This window comes from Oryx dammah, unplaced genomic scaffold, assembly GCF_014754425.2.
Source record: "Oryx dammah isolate SB20612 unplaced genomic scaffold, SCBI_Odam_1.1 HiC_scaffold_15, whole genome shotgun sequence".
Taxonomy (NCBI): domain Eukaryota; kingdom Metazoa; phylum Chordata; class Mammalia; order Artiodactyla; family Bovidae; genus Oryx; species Oryx dammah.
Window position 1 is genome coordinate 28139720 of NW_024070199.1, and position 19063 is coordinate 28158782.

The 19063-nt window shown below is 38.0% G+C and overlaps 1 protein-coding gene across 2 annotated transcripts in view; it reads right to left on the reverse strand.

Annotated features, from left to right (window-relative positions):
- CDON (cell adhesion associated, oncogene regulated) overlaps positions 1-19063 on the reverse strand; it is a 99523-nt gene that overhangs the window by 77984 nt on the left and 2476 nt on the right. The window lies entirely within an intron of this gene.

Sequence of the window (19063 nt, forward strand, 5' to 3'; positions counted from 1 at the left end):
ATAAATACAGAGATAAGCAAAAATGCACAAAGGCCTGTAGGAAAAAACTTGCATTCCCAGAAGCTTTGACAAGACAGACAAAGTCAAAGAAATGATCAAGATACAACGTCCTGATGAAGTGAACATAGACAAATGGATCAGCTAAGACTGGGATATCTTTCTAAACACAACACAATACTGCATGAAGTTTTAGCCCAACCGGGAGAGCCTGAGACGCCGTTTTAGCAGTGGGTCCACCTTGCCCACCAGAAATGAAACAAAGCTTGTTGGAACAACTCTGCTGGGCTGCACACATGTATACCAAAGAGCAGCAGCTGCTTTGTACCATCATATTGGACAATGGGAAACAGGAAGGTCCAAATAAAGAATTCAAGAACACACTGATAGAGGAGATAGACACAAACATCCACAGTACACATGGACATCAGCGGAAATCCAGAGCAGCGGACAGACCCGACCAGGAAGACAGATAAACTTATTCCAGTGACGCGCCTCCGTGTAAAACTTTTCTGAAAATCCCTTGTTTATTATTTTTGGTATCCATGTATAAACAAGGCATAAAAATAATCTCATTAGATTATGATTACACTTGATTTTTAACCCCATATAGTTTTAACTCCATCAACATCACTCAATTATAATTTATTAATGGTTAGTTCCAAAATACTCAAGAACATAAAAATAAAATTTTAAAGTGCCCTAAACAGTAAAGGCAATTCCAAAAGAACACCAAATTTCTTGGTACAATAACAGCAATGTGATATTAAATATACAGCTTCCCAAGGTAACAGACTTCTTTAAAGACATAGTTCTGATTTAGATATTTTAAGTTCTGGTATAGTTCTGATATATATATTTTTCATATCACACTATACTCACATCATAGCTGACATATGTAGAACATACATGTTGATACAGGCATATACCTTGTAGCTGAACTCTTAAGGACTTATTATTGGCCTCCAGAACAACTTGAGGAGTTTTTGGTTTTCTTTTTTGGTGAGATTTAGAAGAGAATTATTAACTTGATTGTTCATATAATGACAGCTGATTAATTTGGATCTTTTAAGTATAAGAATGCTGTGGGTTGGATCCTCTGCTTAATTTTCTAACCCATTTTCTAAGACATTATGAGTAGAGCCTAAAAACACACAAAGCAGTTTCTCAATTCATTTATACAACAAAAATGTATTGAGCGTCCATATTCAAAGCAGTTGGGGAAAAAAAAATGATTAGAGAAGAGATGACATAGAAGTAAAATAAGATAACAGGGACCTTGATCTCATTTCTTAAATCTCTGACATCTTTAACTCCTGGATTACATATAAACAGCAGCATTTAAAACTTTTATGACGTTAAAAAAAGTTTCCAAAAGTGACAGGAGTCTGAATTTTTTAATAACATATTTTTTAAGTATTTAATAAGAATATTCAAAATGTATTTTTAAAAAATTAACAGTTGGTAGTCTACAGTGACGTATTTCTTTTTCCTAGAGGATTCAGTCAGGTAGAACATTTAATAAATTAGTGTGGCTTAGGTTCTGTCTGCAAATAGAGGGGGAAAAAAACCCCACAATTTTCTCTCAGTTTTAGAATTTCATGACAAACATTTTACAAGTGCTACGTTTAAATGAAAAAGCACTTAAAAGCCTGTGTGCACCTCTTACACTGGTTTTGCCTCATCTTTGGCAGACTCCAAACATGACTGCACTAATGAAAGAGGAAAGGGGGGAAAAAAAAACAGCAAAGGTATCCAAAATCAACAAAATTTCAGCTCTAAAAATTAAGTCAAAAGCATATAGTTCAGCCCTCCAGTTTGCAAGCAAAAAAGAGACTGCTTGTGTTCACTCTTATTTAAAAAAAAAAAAAAAAAACAGGTTGAAAAAAAATCAGGAGACAAGTTTATGATTTCATTGTAAGAACTTGAAGAGGCTGACCCTTTACTTTGTATTCCGGTAAAGAAACAGGTTCCCTGGTGGCCCAGGGGTAGAGAATTCGCCCTGGTGGCCCAGGGGTAGAGAATTCGCCTGCCAATGCAGGAGACAGGGCTTCGATCTCTGGGTCAGGAAAAATCCCCTGGAGAAGGAAAAATCCACTCCAGTTTTCTTGCCTGGAAAATTCCACAGACAGAGAAGCCTGGCAGGCTGCAGTCCATAGGGTCCCAAAAGAGTCAGACACGACTTAGCCACTGAACAATAATAACGAAGAAACTGAAGAAATTTCCCTAGCAAATTTCTCCTGCTTTGTGAAAGTGTCATCCACTATTTTACAGTCAAGTTATCTGTGAGGTTTTCACAGAATTCTGGGAACACTGGTAGAAACATATACTCAATGGAAAAGACAGACCTTGTGAAAACTCAGGGTTGTCTTACAAAAGAAAGACTCGTCACGAAGCACACAGCACCGCTGATTTGAAAACTACTAAGTTATCAAGCTTTCCAAGAACTTACACTGAAGAAAACATTTCATAACTCTACATAATCACCTCCTTTTTCTCTGCCCAGCTTCCATGCCAACCTGAGTAAGAACTTAAGAGGAAAGGCCCAGCTGGCAGGTGTGGGTGTTCCAAAAATCAGATATTATTTTGTTTATTTGAATTACATTCTTTGCTTGAACAGCCTCGGGGTACAAATAAAACATACAAGTAATTTAAATAACCAACAGCAGGACTAATAAAACATCTAAAAGCAACTTTTATATAGAGAGAGACTCTCTAAGTGTTTGCCTCCTGACCTCAGTATATGGAACAATGAAGGTACATGTAAACTAAGTGAGGCATTGCCATTTCTGCTGGAGAAGGATGAAAGCCAACTCAAGTCTGTGGTCAGAGGGAGAATCCGACTTGATGCTGATGCATCATAAACACATGGCCGTAAACACTACGGATGGAGAAACATTCGGCATGAGACACAGCAAAGGACGCCACATATCCAATTTGGAAAACTGCACACTGATAGTTTACCAAATTTAATCTAGAGCAATGGTTCCCAGAGTTTTGTATTTCAATAACCAGACACCTAAAAATATAACAAAACACCAGTATGTCCCATGTAAGAATACCAACCATTTACCAAGTTAAAAAAAAAAACAAAAAACTGCCATCTACAATCATTGTTCATAGGAACAGAACAAAACCTGAGCCAAAAAGTAATTTTAGAATAAATTTGGCTTTAGGAAGTAATCACTCCATGTCTTTCAGTTGGTTGTTTCTCATTTTAGTCCAGATGAATATAAAATTCACATTATAAATCAAGCTGGTTTAAAGATCAATGTTGAGAAACAGTAATCTCAAGACTTTAAAGTCTTCAGTCTTATAAATCAGTAGATTATGTTATAACAGCTCATCACCAACATTGGGTTATAAAATAGGTTAAATCATGTGTCTCTAAATGGAGCATTAAGCACACACACCCCTCAGATTTTCATCTTGAATGTCAACCAACAAATCTCCCGAAAGCAGCATTTTCACTCTTAGTACTGACAGGTTTCTGCCACTCAAAAAGACCTCACTGGTCCCAGTACCACCTGTACTTTTCATTATTAACATTCCTCTCCAAAATAGACCAAACTTCTAGACCTTATTGGGAAGCAAAATTCCTATTATCCCCTTACTTTCTCTGCAGACTGTTTTCAAACTTTGTTTTAAAACTTTACAAAAAAGAAAAAAAAATTTTTAAGAAATTACTGAGATAAAACATAAGGAATTTCACTCTGATACTATGTTATGGACGCCCTATTATCTCCTTGACTTCCCTAAGACTTCCCTGGTGGCTCAGACCGTAAAGCATCTGCCTACAATGTGGGAGACCTGGGTTCGATCCCTGGGTCGGGAAGATCCTCTGGAGAAGGAAATGGCAACCCACTCCAGTACCCTTGCCTGGAAAATCCCATGGATGGAAGAGCCTGGTAGGCTACAGTCTGTGGGGTCGCAAAGCGTCAGACACGACTGAGCGACTTCACCTTACCTTACCTTATATCTCCTTGAATACACATTAAATTTAATCAATGAACAAGTATATACCTGAATCTGTAGCATTTCCATAATAAATTTTTGTAATCTTCCATAAATTAAAGCAATTTTCTCTCTGTACCATCATGTTACATCAAATAAAGATGGCCCTTTCTATAAGATCTTTAAAAAAGATTAAATAAAACTTCCTCCCTTCTTCAGTAATGGCTTTGATTTTTATTTGAATCTGATTTCCTGAGAAAAAAAAAGGTAACCAAGGAACAGTATCGAAGGGAATGCACAGAAGTTGGTTTTACCTGACTCATTACACTGTGAGAATAAAGACCTAGGCTAGATATCTATAGGTGATATAAATGTAAAAAATTTCTACCGGACCTGGATTAAATATCAGGTCCACGAGGGAAGGGAACCACAACTAGTTTGGTCACCTCTGTATGTCTAACACCTGCGAAGTAACCTGCACAAAATGAGTGCTCAGATTATTAGCCCCAAGATTGCATAGCTAATAAACGATGGGGGTGAGATTGAACCCAGGGTGAACCCAGGCCTCCACTTCACCCTTTCTACACACAGCTTCTTAAATAAAAGGAGAGCCTTGAGTATAGGTCTCTTTTTTTATGCCCATTGAATTCACTGTGCATCCACAGCCACCTCTCATTCTGGAAGGATGCTTACATCTAACAGGTTTTAGTTTTCTTTCTCTATTTTAGTTTTAATCTGAAGATGAATTTCTGAAGGCATGACAATCTTTTTTTTTTTTTAATTTCATTGTGTTTCTGCACTGCTGAAACTTGAATTATTGTTATCTTATTCTAGGTCATCAGTCAAACGATAAAGACATAACATGAGATTTCCATGCCCGGTTTACATTTGTGTTCTTGGATCATATCCATGACATGTGAAGGTCAAATGATGTTACCTAATACCATTCAAAGAAAGTTCTGAAGCAGGTGAAAAGAAAAGTAGGGACTGTAAATCATCTTCTAGCTCATGGCAGCATAAGTGCGCCAAACCTGAAAAGCAGATGACATCGAAGATGGTATAACATTAGAAACACGTGTACTACAAAGATCCCACATTATGATGGCTCATCAACAATAAGTAAATAAGAACGCATACATGCACTTCATCAAATGAATTCTAAATTTTTTTTCGGTATTATGTATTAGAGTGTACTTTTAAAGTGGCCCACAAAATACTGGACCAATAGTTAAAAACAAGTTCATTATTAAACAGGAAAAATAAGGACTTCCCTGGCAGTCCAGAGGTTAACGATCCAGGCTTCCAATGCAGGGGGTGTGGGTGTGATTCGTGGTTAGGGGACTAGATCCCACAAGTTTCAAGGTGCTGCTGCTGCTGCTAAGTCACTTCAGTCGTGTCCGACTCTGTGCGACCCCATAGACGGCAGCCCACCAGGCTCCCCCGTCCCTGGGATTCTCCAGGCAAGAACAATGGAGTGGGTTGCCATTTCCTTCTCCAATGCATGAAAGTGAAAAGTGAAAGGGAAGTTGCTCCATAGTGTCTGACTCTCAGCGACCCCATGGACTGCAGCCTACCAGGCTCCTCCATCCATGGGATTTCCCAGGCAAGAGTACTGGAGTGGGTGCCACTGCCTTCTCCGCTCAAGGTGCAGCCAAAAATTAACAAATCAATTAACTAATTAAAATAAAAATGAGAGGTTTAAAAAAAGAAAAGAAAAGAAAAATGCTGTTAAACATGCTTAAAATCAAAGAATCAAATCAAAGGCCAAGTCTTCCTATTAGGGCTTCCCAGGTGATTCTAGCAGCTAAGAACCCACCGGCCAATGCAGGAGACGTAAGAGACACAGCTTCAATCCCTCAGTCGGAGAGATCCCCTGGAGGAGGGCATGGCAACCCACTCCAGCATTCTTGCCTGGGAAATCCCAGGAGAACCTGGCAGGCTACAGGGGTCGCAGAGAGTGACACAACTGAAGCGACTTAGCACACGCATCTTCCTATTATTCAACTCAATACTGACAACATAACAAAACAGTCTTTCAGATGTAACACTTTTGAATTACCTTGGTTTTGTGATTTTGTCACAATGTGCAAATTTAGTTTTATAAGAAGTTTGCATCTAGTTTCTTTTGTACATAATTAAATGGGGTTAATAATAACATTTTTTAAACAATATTGAGGTTTATAAAAATTTTTCCCTTTGATAAGTGGCACACTATTCAAGTTTAAGTGTCCACTCCTTTTTAGCAAAGCACAGGACATTATCACCTCCGTTAAGACGTTAACTAATCACACACAAAGCTTATTCCTTGATTATATACATCTTTGCAAATCTCAACTGAGAATGGGGGTGACAAGACAAGAATTATAGTTTCAAATACTAGATTCACATTCCCCCAAACCAAAAAGGTTAAAAAAATCCTGTAAATGCTACCCACCTCCATAGCCACCAAGACTACTACCTTAAGAAAATTCTATAAATGCAATTCAACCAAGCTTTATCCTATCTGTGCATTTTAGGGTTAGGGTACAATGTTTTTTTCTGCAAACAGGCTCATTATTGCTGCAAAATTTACTGTGCTTCCCTGAAAACCCGGATTCCAGTGATATAATAAAAATACAATAATGAGGCCAACCTGTAAGGTAGAAGAAACAGATGAATTCTCAAACCTTAACTAAAAAGAGTATTTAAAACAACAACAAAAAAGTAAGACAGAAAAGTATGTCCTTCCTGAAGCATTAGGACTGTCACTGCTGATGACAGAAAAGAACTCCAGGACAGACAGGCCACAATCAGGTAGAAAGTGACGCCTGCAGCCCTCCACCTTTCCATGTTCTGATTCCACAACTTCTGGCTCCAGTTCTCTGGATTCCCCTCTACTGCTAAATCTCACTCTTCAACAGTCACTTGAGGGCTTATCCCGGCCAGGGAGAAACACCCAAGGGCATGGCTAGGGTGGGGCTGACTGTGCATCACTGGCCTCCCTCCAAATCAAACATTTGCATCAGATGATCACATGTCTATTCTATTTCTTTTTTAGAAACAACTTGGGAATGATACTTTATTGGTGGTCTTCAAAGCTATCAAGCCCAGTTAAGTGTTTATCTGCTCTGACCATATCTAAGCCCAAGAGAAAAAAAGTAATTTGAAAGAGAAGTAAGAGCCAAACTCATTATTAAGTACGTATACATCAAAATCCTAGAAAGCACTGGGATGTCCCACAGATAAGAACATTTGTACCTTTGGTGGGAAAATTATCAAGAAGAATTAACAAAGGGTTTCAACCATAGATAGCTCTTGCTTTTAAGAACGTGTCAATAAGACTAGGTAAGAAGTTCATCTCATACCTAAAATTTTATTTTCCTGGTACTAAAGTATGTTTCTATTGAGTCTGGGGAGATGAGAAGGAGAAAGGGGAGATCACAAAGAAGCAAAATTGAAATTTAGGGTAAGAAAGTTAAGAGGCGTTCAACTATTTGGGGATGTGGGAAAATCACCGCCAGCTATTATATTATTCACCTAATCTCTGCGATGGAAGTCAAGTCCTAATCAACTCAATAACAGCAACATATAACCAATTCTAGTTTCTTTCCACATTTACAGTCCCCAAAGTTTAATCCCAACTCATTTTATTTTGACATGATCGTCTCGAATTCAGCAACATCACAATAATATTTTGTCACTATTAGACCAGAGCTCACAGATAATATAACAGCAGCAACAGCTCACATGCAAGAAGCATGTATCAAGCACCTATCACTCTGTGAGGACTAACTGAGGTAATCCCATTATACAGACAAGGAAAAGAAGGTATATAGAGGCCTTGTCAAGAGAAGATGGTGGGGTCAGGCTTTGATGCCACTCACAGTGACTCCAGAGTTTGCTGTAGTCTAAGCCTGTATGATCAACAGCCTGAAAGCTCCCAGGTTATAAACATTCCATTTACAGAAAATGAATTCATTCTCAACTCAATTATTTCACTGATCTGGAAATTCCTTATGGTCAATTTACTTAAAATAAGGTGGAGAGAGTTCTTCTGGTCCTATACTCATTTCTACTAAGCAACATATGAAGGATTAAAACACAAGAAATCTTCTTGGCTGGACACAGAACTATAGGTAGACTAATGATTTAAAGTGTTGCCAAGACCCTGGATGGGAGGGGAGTTTGGGGGAGAATGGATACATGTATACTTATGACTGAATCCCTTTGCTGTTCACCTGAAACTATGACAACATTGTTTGTTAATACAAAATAAAAAGTTAAAAAAATTTAAAACAGTAATTAAAAAGAACATCTGGCACATTTCAGTCATACAGAGAACCTGTTGGTAATGAGAATAAGGAACAAATAACGTAGCAAAGGTTAGCAGTGACACTCAGTGACACTCTTACAAGTTTCTAAATCATGGTTGTATGGTAAGACAGCAAGAGGGTAAAAATGCCTTAGGTTAAAGCCAAAAATTGGCAAAGAACTCAAATTTCACTAGAAAATAAATAAGAAAATTCCTTACAGGTTAAAAAATTCCACTAGACAAAAGAATATATATATAACATCAAAGAAAGTCATAAGAAAAATGTTAAGGTGTGAAGCAAGATCTCCAAAATTTCAAGAATTTAATCATGTAGAAGTCAAATTAACCTACTGACCTAAAAATATTCTTTTAAAGCCATTTAATTATACCATTAAAAATAACATATAAATTAATACCTATTAATACCCGACAGATAAAACTACATTACGTTACAGACTTGGCTGATACTGAGCAGTTGGAGATCTGAACAAGTATTCATTCTTGCTCTGTTCTTGTCCTTTCAAAAAAAAAAAAAACTTACAGACAAGGTTCATCAATCATTACGAGGGCCTGGTTCTGATATTATATGAGCTCTGTCAACCATAATCAAATCGCTTGCCAGATCGTAGATAAGTAATGACTTGCTTAGGTTAAGCAAGGCCAGAGTCTTCCTTCTGTAGTATATACAGCTCCAGAGTGAAAATAAACAGCCTCACACCTCAAACTAGGAGCTGGACTCTGCACTCTTATAACTCAGCTTCTCTCCAGCCCAGGGGGCGGGGCAAGATTTGCCTTTAAGTTACCTATTTTTCTTTCTTTCCTTCTCCATCTGGTCATCAAAACTTTTAAACTATCTCATTACACTAGTTTGATCTACAACGAAAGAACACAAGTAAGCTATCCTTAGATGCTATAGCATCAACATTTGTTTTAGCCAATATTATACAATGAGATGGGGCTTCCCTGGTGGCTCAGATGGCAGAGAATCTGCCTGCAGTGCAGGAGACCTGGGTTTGATCCGTGGGTGGGGAAGATCTCCTGGAGAAGGGAATAGCTACTCACTCCAGTATTCTTGCCTGGAGAATTCCAAGGACAGAGGAGCCTGGTGGGCTATAGTCCATGAGGTTGCAAAAGAGTCTGACAAGGCTGAGTGACTAACACTTTCACTTTCTTTCATACAATGATATAAACAGAAAAGAAATAGCTAATAATTGGGAAGCAGGCTCAAGAGGGAGGGCATATATATATATATTTATGACTGATTCAAATTATTGTACAGCAGAAACCAATATGATATGATAAAGCAATTACCCTCCAATTTTAAATAAATTAAAAAAGAAAAGAAATAGTTAATGATTGACAAATGAAATATGAGAAGAATCACTTAAAGTTACAAAGTTTGTATTCATTTTCTAACACATCCCAGAAACAGAAAATAAGATTAAGCATTGACCCCATCTGTCATGCTCAGAACACAGGGGTACCATGAAACAAATGTTAAGAAAAAGAGCATTCAATTTGATTTGATATTTATTCCACAAGCAAAAATGTATATGTAAAACGAGATTTATTTCTAAAAGCCCCCTTTGCCATTTTCCTTACTGGGCATGTAACTGGAAAGGGCTTTCAAACTTCATTTTCAGCTGGAATATACCATTAAAGAATTTCTAAGAATCCAGGTACCTGCTCTAAAAAAATGTGCTGGAAAGTAAGGATCCCTGTTGCTAGGAGGGGAAAAAAAAAATTAAAAGACCTCTTTAAAGAGGAAAGAGCTTAAAAAAATACAAACACCTGGGAGTCAATTTTACCTTGGGCAAAATTCACTTCACTATCTTAGTATCTTCCATTAGGTCAACAGAATCTAGGATGCAGTTTGTGGTTTACAAATGTCAAAGACAAAAACAAAACAAGAAACTTCCCGGCAGTCAAATGTTTAGGACTCAGTACTTTCACTGCAGGGCACCAGGGTTCGATCCTTGGTGGGAAAACTGAGATTCCATGATACATTACATGGTACAACAATACATTACATGGTACAAACAAAAAATAAAAAAACAAAACCTTAAAATTTAACTATTTCATTCTATTCCTAATCAGACAAACATGCATGTATAATCTAAATTAAGCTTAAAAACAAAGACCGCAGTTTCAAATAATCTCCTCTTCCAACATTAGAGATACTTTAACCCAACTTTGAACTACATTAAAAACTCCTGTGTGTGAAACCAATGCTCAATCTTTATTTTCCTCATGACTTCCCTTCTTATGAAAATTTTACTATTTCAAACATTATTGCAAACAGGAAAAAAAAAAAGATTTTAAAACACTCTGCAAAGTACAAAGGACTCTACAGAATTATTTAAGAAATAACGACCATTAGAAATAGAGGGTAGGAGACAAATACTCTGTAAATAGAATGAAAAGAACCACAGGACAGGCGTCTAACTGAACTAGCAACTCCTCAGCACGTAGCTGAGTGAGCACAGGGGGGTCCTGGTTCCACCCAACCTGTCTGTACATGCGGTGTCAGGACCGTCTTTCGCCCCCCAATCCTCTGAAAGCATCATTCTGATAAGTCTGCAGGGCACTCATTCAATCAAGGCCCCTGGCTTAACCAAAGCAATACTCTGCTCCTTTGTCCCCACACTGTTTACTATTAAATTGCCCAAGTATTCCTGTAGTACAAATCCTTCTCGATGATTCAGGCACAAAAGATGCTAGTATTTCTCAGTGAATTAGAAAGAACTTTTAAAGCAAATGGGGACTGTTTGTCTAGGAAATGGCAAGTGAATGGATTCTTTCTCCAGAAAACTCACATTTCAACATGAAGGGGGAAAAAAAAATCTTAATTGCACAAATGAAAAACTCAGAACTCCGTCTCTCATTCTTGATCACTGAAGGCCTCCGGAGTTTAGTATGTGGTGTCTGTTCATTTGATTCCATGCCCAGCTAACATCTACAGTCACAACTCATTAAGTATTCAGTATATGTGTACAACACCAAGCTGAGAAAACATGGATCTGGTCAAGGGTTGTCTTTGTTCTACAGGGTCAATTGTTTTCCTTATATTTTTCCTAATAATCTGCCTATCTGGAAGAGAAAATCTCCAAATAAGTAAAACCTTGACAATTTTTCTTTCAAATAATTTCTACTGTTACTTTCCTGTGGGGTAGGGTACAACCTGGACTTACTAAGCTCATATTCAGAAACTCATTTGGGGAGTTAGCTACAAGACCTTATTAACATTAACAAGATGTATTGAGTCAAATCCTTGAGCTAAAATTTATTTGATGCTGCAAAAAAAAGATTATCAAATCTCTGCACAAGCTGTATTGTTTACAATTAAAAATCCCACCGCAGCTGCACAGTGACAAACATAAAATTATTTTAAGGCCTAACCACGGTGACAACAGCTCTTTTAAAATGCATCCTCGAACATAAAAGAATAACAAATAATGACAATTTCATTGGCTAACCTAATAGGAGACCACAGTTAACAACCCATCTTAGAATGATTCAAAATTGGCTTTAGCCATGAGGCTAAAAAAAACCCCAAAAAACAAAAAAAACCCAACTTTGGCTCTAAAATGTATGAAGAAAATTCTATGAAAGGCATTTATATGGATCTACACGAATAACTTAATAACTAGAGCTTGGAATTAGGGATTCAGAGTAGAAGTTAAATCTGTTTTTGTTTTACTTTCAAAAAGGACTTGACCGTAGTAAAGGAAGTGTGCCTGCTGCTGCTGCTGCTAAGTCACTTCAGTCGTGTCTGACTCTGTGCGACCCCATAGATAGCAGCCCACCAGGCTCCTCCGTCCATGGGATTTTCCAGGCAAGAGTACTAGAGTGGGGTGCCACTGCCTTCTTCAGGAAGTGTGCCTAATATTCAATAAATAGGAATCAAAAGAACTGATTTAGAGGTCAGGACCAATTCTAATCACATTATAACATGACTTGAAAATATGTTCTTCAGGAGGAGTAAAAATGCAGAATTAGGTCTAAAATCTAACCCATCCATACTATAATCGTTCTTATTGTAAAATAAAATGTGTAATTTCATTTTGGAAGACCATCTAAGACTTAATGGAAGAAACAATAAAATGACCTGGTTTAAAAAGTGATCAGAATAGGAGAACCTACATGGTAATTTATGGACACAACACATGGTAAGACCAGTGTGGTTCTACTAGGGCGTTTAATAATCTATTAAGGAACATAAAATTATTTTCCCAGGATTCAGCAGTCCCAAGACCTACTGGAACATGTTCAGATGCATGGAAACCAATTTGAAATCCTGGTGCATCAGTTGTCATTAAATCATGGCAATATCTAAAAGCCTAATTAGCCTAATTTCAAGAATGAACAGGGTAATACAGGCAGGAGGAAACACTAGATTCAAACAATGTCACTTTACTGGTGTTTACTGGAGTAAACAGCACTTGTCTGACACAATCCCACTCATAATCACATTTAGACATTCCCTCTCATATGACCATTTCAACAGCTAATTATCAAACTTTTTCAATATAATGAAGCTTAACTTCACTTCATAAAGGAGGATTCTTCATACCTACTCTCATGACTTCACACTCACCAATCTAGGCGGAAGTTTAAACCACTGAAACAGAGGTGAGTGAAGAACAGCATATCCATTCCAGCTGAAGCTATGTTCACTCCTTCTTATTGCCTGTTATTCACTGTGCTATTTTGTTGCACACATGCCCTGAGGCTAAAACTATGAAAATAATCCAAAATAAATGGGCAAGAAAAATCTTATCCCTAGCTTATGATGCTATTTTTCTTTTTATTGGAATACAAGAGGCTGCCAAGTTCTGATGTCACTACAGTATTTCATGGCCTGATAAAAGTAGTATTTTATCCATTAGACATTCATCCCCTTTGCCAATTTCACCTCCAACCAGGCAGTGTATGCAATTACTCACTGAACAGATTTCAAATGATAGTAAAAAAGAAAATACTAATTATTGTTATTCTGATACCTAAAAAGCCAATAACTGTTATAAATTTTCCTGGCAAGAGACAGAAGGCAGAATGTACTTTTTAGTGCCAGAAATCCAGGAAAACTCCTCTAATACTACGTATTTAAAAAACAGACAATATATGACATCAGCTCTCTGGGCACCAAATAACAGCACAGAACAAAATTAAACATCTTAAATGTTTGACAAGCATTCCAGTGATAATGTGATGATAGAAGTCCTAATATCTCTAACTTTAAACTATTTTTTTTTAATCCAAAGCTTTCTTTTAATCTTAATTACACACTTCTGCCCTTAAAAATCCAGTGAGATCAGTGACTCTGCATGTCCCTGGGATTTCCCAGACAAGAATACTGGAGTGGGTTGATATTTCCTTCTCCAGGGGATCTCCCCGACACAGGTATAGAATCCTCTTGTGTCTCCTGCATTGGCAGGCAGGTTCTTTACCACTGAACCATCTGGGAAGCCTCGTAATTCTCTGTAGGAATGAGAATTAACTTGGCCAGTGGTGGAACTTCAAGTAAACTCAGGTGTGTACCTACCTAAAAAGGTAGCAGATACTTGTAAAGTGTTCTCATTTCTGCTAATGATATACTTAGAATACTGGAAAGGGCCCCGTTTTCTCTTTAAGTAAAAAAGAATATTTGACATTTATTTGTTACTGATAAACTAAATTACATTTAAAGTGAAAGGGTCAACAAGAAGAGGCAGTCCTCAACTTTAAACTAGGGCTGGTTTGAGAAATTTTATTTATCCAATGGTTGTTTGGAACTTTACACAATTTTTCCCTCCAAAATTATGTACAGCTGCCCATCTCCCCCACCCCACTTATCCACAGGGGATACATTCCAAAGCCCCTAGTGAATGTCTGAAGCTATGGATAGTACTGAACCCTATTTATACTGTTTTTTCCTATACATACATATCTATGATAAAGCTGAATGTATAAATTAGACACAGTTAAGAGATTAACAATAAAATAGAGCAATTTTAACAACATGCTATAATAAAAGTTATATGAATGTGGTCTCTCTCTCTCAAAATATCACACTATTGTAAATATTGCTCTTATGATGACGATGGTAGGAGGTGACCAAGTGCCCACCTGGATGTGATGAAGTGAGGTGAGTAACAGGCATTGTGATGTAGAATTAGGCTAGTACTGACCTTCTGACGATGTGTCAGAAGGACGATCACCAGCTCCTGATAAGCCTGGATCACCCAGGCGTGACGAAGTGAATGGCTGGATGTCAGTGGCAGGACAACACTGAACGTCTGGGAACCTTGGGTGGCAGCGGTGGGGGAAAAGGATTTCATTACACTACTGAGAACAGCATACAACTTGCAACTTGTGAATCATTTATTTCTGGAAATTTCCATGTACTATTTTTGGCCTGTGATTGATCCCAGGGAAATGAAACTGCAGCAAGTGATCCCTGGGGTAAGAGGGGACTAATAAATGTGGAGGTTAAGTAGCACAGCCCCCCTCAGGAAAGCCTGTCTCACGGGCTCATACCGAAAAGGTCTTTGGGGGTCATGAGGTCCCAACTCTCAGGAGAGATTTCTTCTGCAGCATCTTTTGCAAACACCACTACAACATGTCTAGCAACAAGGAGCTCACGCCCTTTAAAAGAACATTTTCTATCCTGAGGCAGCTTTAGTTGTCAATGGTTCTTTTGAAACAAAATCTGCAACTTTCGGGTGCCCCTCTGGGACAAAAGATGAATCATATATCACTATTTCAACTCTCCCCATCCCCAGTGAAATCTTGGCTGCTGGGGTTCTGATTTAAGAGAAAAGGGGACCACCTGCCCCCTGTAGTCCAAAGGACCCATCCTGTACACAGCTGTATGTGAAGATGGACCTGGTGTCAAGGAGCTATGAAAAAGAAGGTTTAATAAAATTACAAATGTTGAAAAAGACAATGTCTCCAGAGAGAGAAGTGGCTTGTATCCCAGCAGAACACCCAGAAAATGCTTCATCAACATTTCCAAGAACAGAAACACACACTATTAACCTCAGCAGCAGCCCCTTCCAAACTTTAAAAACAAAAAACACACTTCTGATTCATCCGTATCATTTGGTATTCTTTTTCACTGTTTGGTGAAATCAATTTTACTTATTTTGTAATAGGGAATTCCAACAATACCAATAGAAATTCCAAACATATAGGCAGAGACTGACAGCGACTGTTTAGAACGTTAGTGACTAAAATTCTTCTTCCTGAATTAACTGTGGGGTCCCATTCTTCAAAAATTTCCTGCAGTATAACAATGTCCTTGCTCCATTTTCTTTCACTATGGGTGGATTTTTTTTTTCCCCAAGAATCCACTGTGTTGTTTCGCTTTCTCCTAAGAGAATACAACACTAATGCTGAGCTAGTTATTGCTTTCCTTGAATGCACCATGCTAAGTATTGACTTTGACATTAAATCCTAAGCATGACCATTATCAGCTACCTTAGATGGTCCTTATTTTGAGGCTCCCTCTCTCCTTTTCTAAACACATATACAAATGAAGGCAGTTATCAAAGGATTTGGTTCATGGAACTGTCACTGAAGGTGACAGAATCTTCAACCCAACTTCATGTACAAATGTAAGTTCTTTCTAAGATAGTGACTAGGATCTCATTTTCTAATGACTGAGGAAGAGATGTTGTTATTTTCTTGTTTTCCCAATAACCACATACCTAATGTGCCAATAAAATGAACTACTATGAATTTCAAAACAGGCAAAAGATGCTAAAACAATTTAAAAAGCATGAATTCCTACCATACACAGTAACAGAGATGGCTCTCAGACATAAGGAACAGTGCAAGAAACCCGATATAAAGAATATTTATCATGCGAGTCTATTTTTATAAAGTTCAGGAACAGGCAAAACTCACGTATGGTTGAGACTAGTCAAAATAGCTGTCCTCGGCTGGGGGCGGCAGACAAGTCCATGAAGGGGCACCAGGGCGCCTTCCAAGATGAAGAAATGTTCTACATCTTGATCTGGGTAACGGTTACCACACATGTGCATATATAAAACTTCATCTGGCTGTTCGCTCAGTATACATTAACTGTACACTTGTGTACATTTTTCTATTATACCTCAAGGGTGGGGGGGGGGGCAACATTGTTTCCAAGTGCCTTTTAAGTCTCAATTGCAAAATGAAGAGAACTGTAGCATACTGAAACTAGAGCAGCTCCATGTGCCCCCACTATTACTAATGTCAGAGAATTCCTCATTATTTAATCTTCAAAAGAAATCACTTCTGGATCAAAGTAACAGACTAATGCCTACAGGAGTTACCTAAAATAGCAGCTAACATTCATAGAGGTCTTACTATATGCCAAGTGCTTTACTTTCAGTATCTCATGTAATCCAAAAAACAATGCTAACAGTTACTACTGTTATTAGCCCCATTTTAGGGATGAGGAAATCAAGGCTTAGATCAAAATCACTTTCCCAGCTCACACAAATAGAAAGAGATGAGCTAATCTAAGAATGGCTGAAAAGCAAGCTGTATGCCAGTTTCTTAATTCTGTTTACACAAGAGCAATATAAAAATATTGTAACCAAATGTAAGCAGAATATGTCTCAGTTCAGTAACATAACCTGTGTATTTTCCCCCTCTCAAGGAGTAAGGAACTTGACAATTTCCTAACTTTATGGATAAAAGCACAGCACTGGTTCTCAAGAACTGAAGTCCTGACTCACATTCCAACTGACAGGTAGCAAAACAAAATCTGCTTTGGGATAGTTTTTACTATCTCTGGCCATCAAAATACACCACACAGCAAAGTTCCTGAACAACTGTGCACAGAGAGGGGCCCAATGCTAACTTTAGTGTTTACTCCCATGCACTCCAGAGTCTTTTCAATCTGGCCATACTAGTAGAATGCAAGCCCAGGAAGAAGGTAGAAAAAAAAAAGTTAAACATATTCTCTAAAAGACTTCTTTATTTTTTAAACACTTAGTGTTAAACATTTAGGAGGCTCTAGTAGAGGACTGCTAGAGAGATCTGTGACACACGACAAGATTTTAATCAGAAACAAAATCTATCAAATTAACCATCAAATAGGCTGCTGCTCTCTGCTCTGGTTGAAAGCTACAAACACTGGAATTCACACTCATTTTTAACTATTCTTGGAAGATGAAAATTAATTAAGTAGAACGTCCACGATTTAGAACTGCTCTTCCTTGAAAAACACACAAGAAACAAACCGGGCTCATAGTCTGAAAGAGCGTGTGTATTCAAAAATCATTCAGGGGCAGGGGAAGAAGGGTGGGGTGAGGGCTGGGGCGGGGGGTGTAGTGGAGAGACATGCTGATGTTTCTCAAAAATTTTGCTCCAAAGATTTTACAGAACATTTCTGATAGATATATTTTCATTTATTTGTGGCCACTGGCAAGTGTGCAAAGCGATGTCTTAAAAAATCCTAGCAATCAGAGAGAATGTTTCAAAAAACAACAGAAGAGACAGACGTACCCTGCACGAAGGTAAATTCTGTGATAATGTTACAAAAACACAATAAAGTCATATAAAAACAAGACAGCAAACTCAAATATGCCTATTCAAACAAGCATTTCATCTCTGCAAAACACTCTGCTTCACAGAAAATTCTGATTCTGCTCTTGGCTGAAAAAGTTACTAAAACAATAAAGCAGCCCTTACAGGCGAGACCGAACTGTACCATGATTTTACATAGTTATCAAAAGATCATTCAGAGAAAACTTACCAGGTCTGCAACGTGTATATGCTTGTGCTTCAGAGGGAAAGCAGAAAAGTGACTTTCTGTACTTACAGTGGCGTGCACTTCAGGGTAAAGACGCATCACCACAGTCGTGCTGGTAAGAAAGTCCTGGCCAGCAATCTGCCTATGGGTTGGGCTCTTCTCTTACGAGATAAGCTGTTAAATCCTGCCTTGATTTTAGATCCGCTAACATATGGAGTCTTCTAACGTAGCCTCTCTCCATCCCCACGCCCACCACCACCCCACCCGCCCCCCCCATCACCACTCGGCTCCCCTCCCTCTCCACACACACACATACACACATACAAAAAAGGCACTGCAGGGCAGAAATTCCTCAGGTGCTCGCTAATGGAATTCCCAGGGTCTTGGAGCCGCTTCGGGGATCAAGAGATCTCATCGCCCCTGCTGGGGTAAGGAGCAGCAAGTCTGTTCCATTTAATCAAATACAGAATGAATTTTCAGCTCTATTCACTAGCTTGTCTCCAGGGCTCTCAAAAGGCACCAGGCAGCTAGAATCACACACATGTGGCTCTTTTAGGCAAGTATAATTAGTTTGATTTTAAAAAGCCACATTAATAATATCACCTCAGGACCATTATTCAGGGGACAGATGACAATGATACTGTATGTTTTAAGCCTGACAATGGGGGGAAAGAGCACAATGAGGGAGAACCTGAGGGATTAAAAAAAACCAACAAACCAGTTTTTCATTTAATTGTAATCCAATATATTTAAAGTAAAATTAAATATATCCCATATACTATCTCTTCATTGCAATTGAAGAGAGTCAAGCTCTCCTTTCTGTTCTGCTGAAAAATGAGTCAGTACCATATATACAACATTTATAAATGGAGTGCTTATAAATCAATGAAATGTTTACGTATAATGTAAAATTTAAAATACAAACAATAAAACATTCTCTAATTCAAGTTAATAAAATTTCTTGAAAAAAATCACCCATCAAAACCCACATTAAATCAAGTCCTTCAGAGCAATCTATTTACCAACCAGACTCCAAATTTCCTTTCTAATCTAATTAGTTTCTATTAAGTAGTAAGATCATATGTCTATAGAAA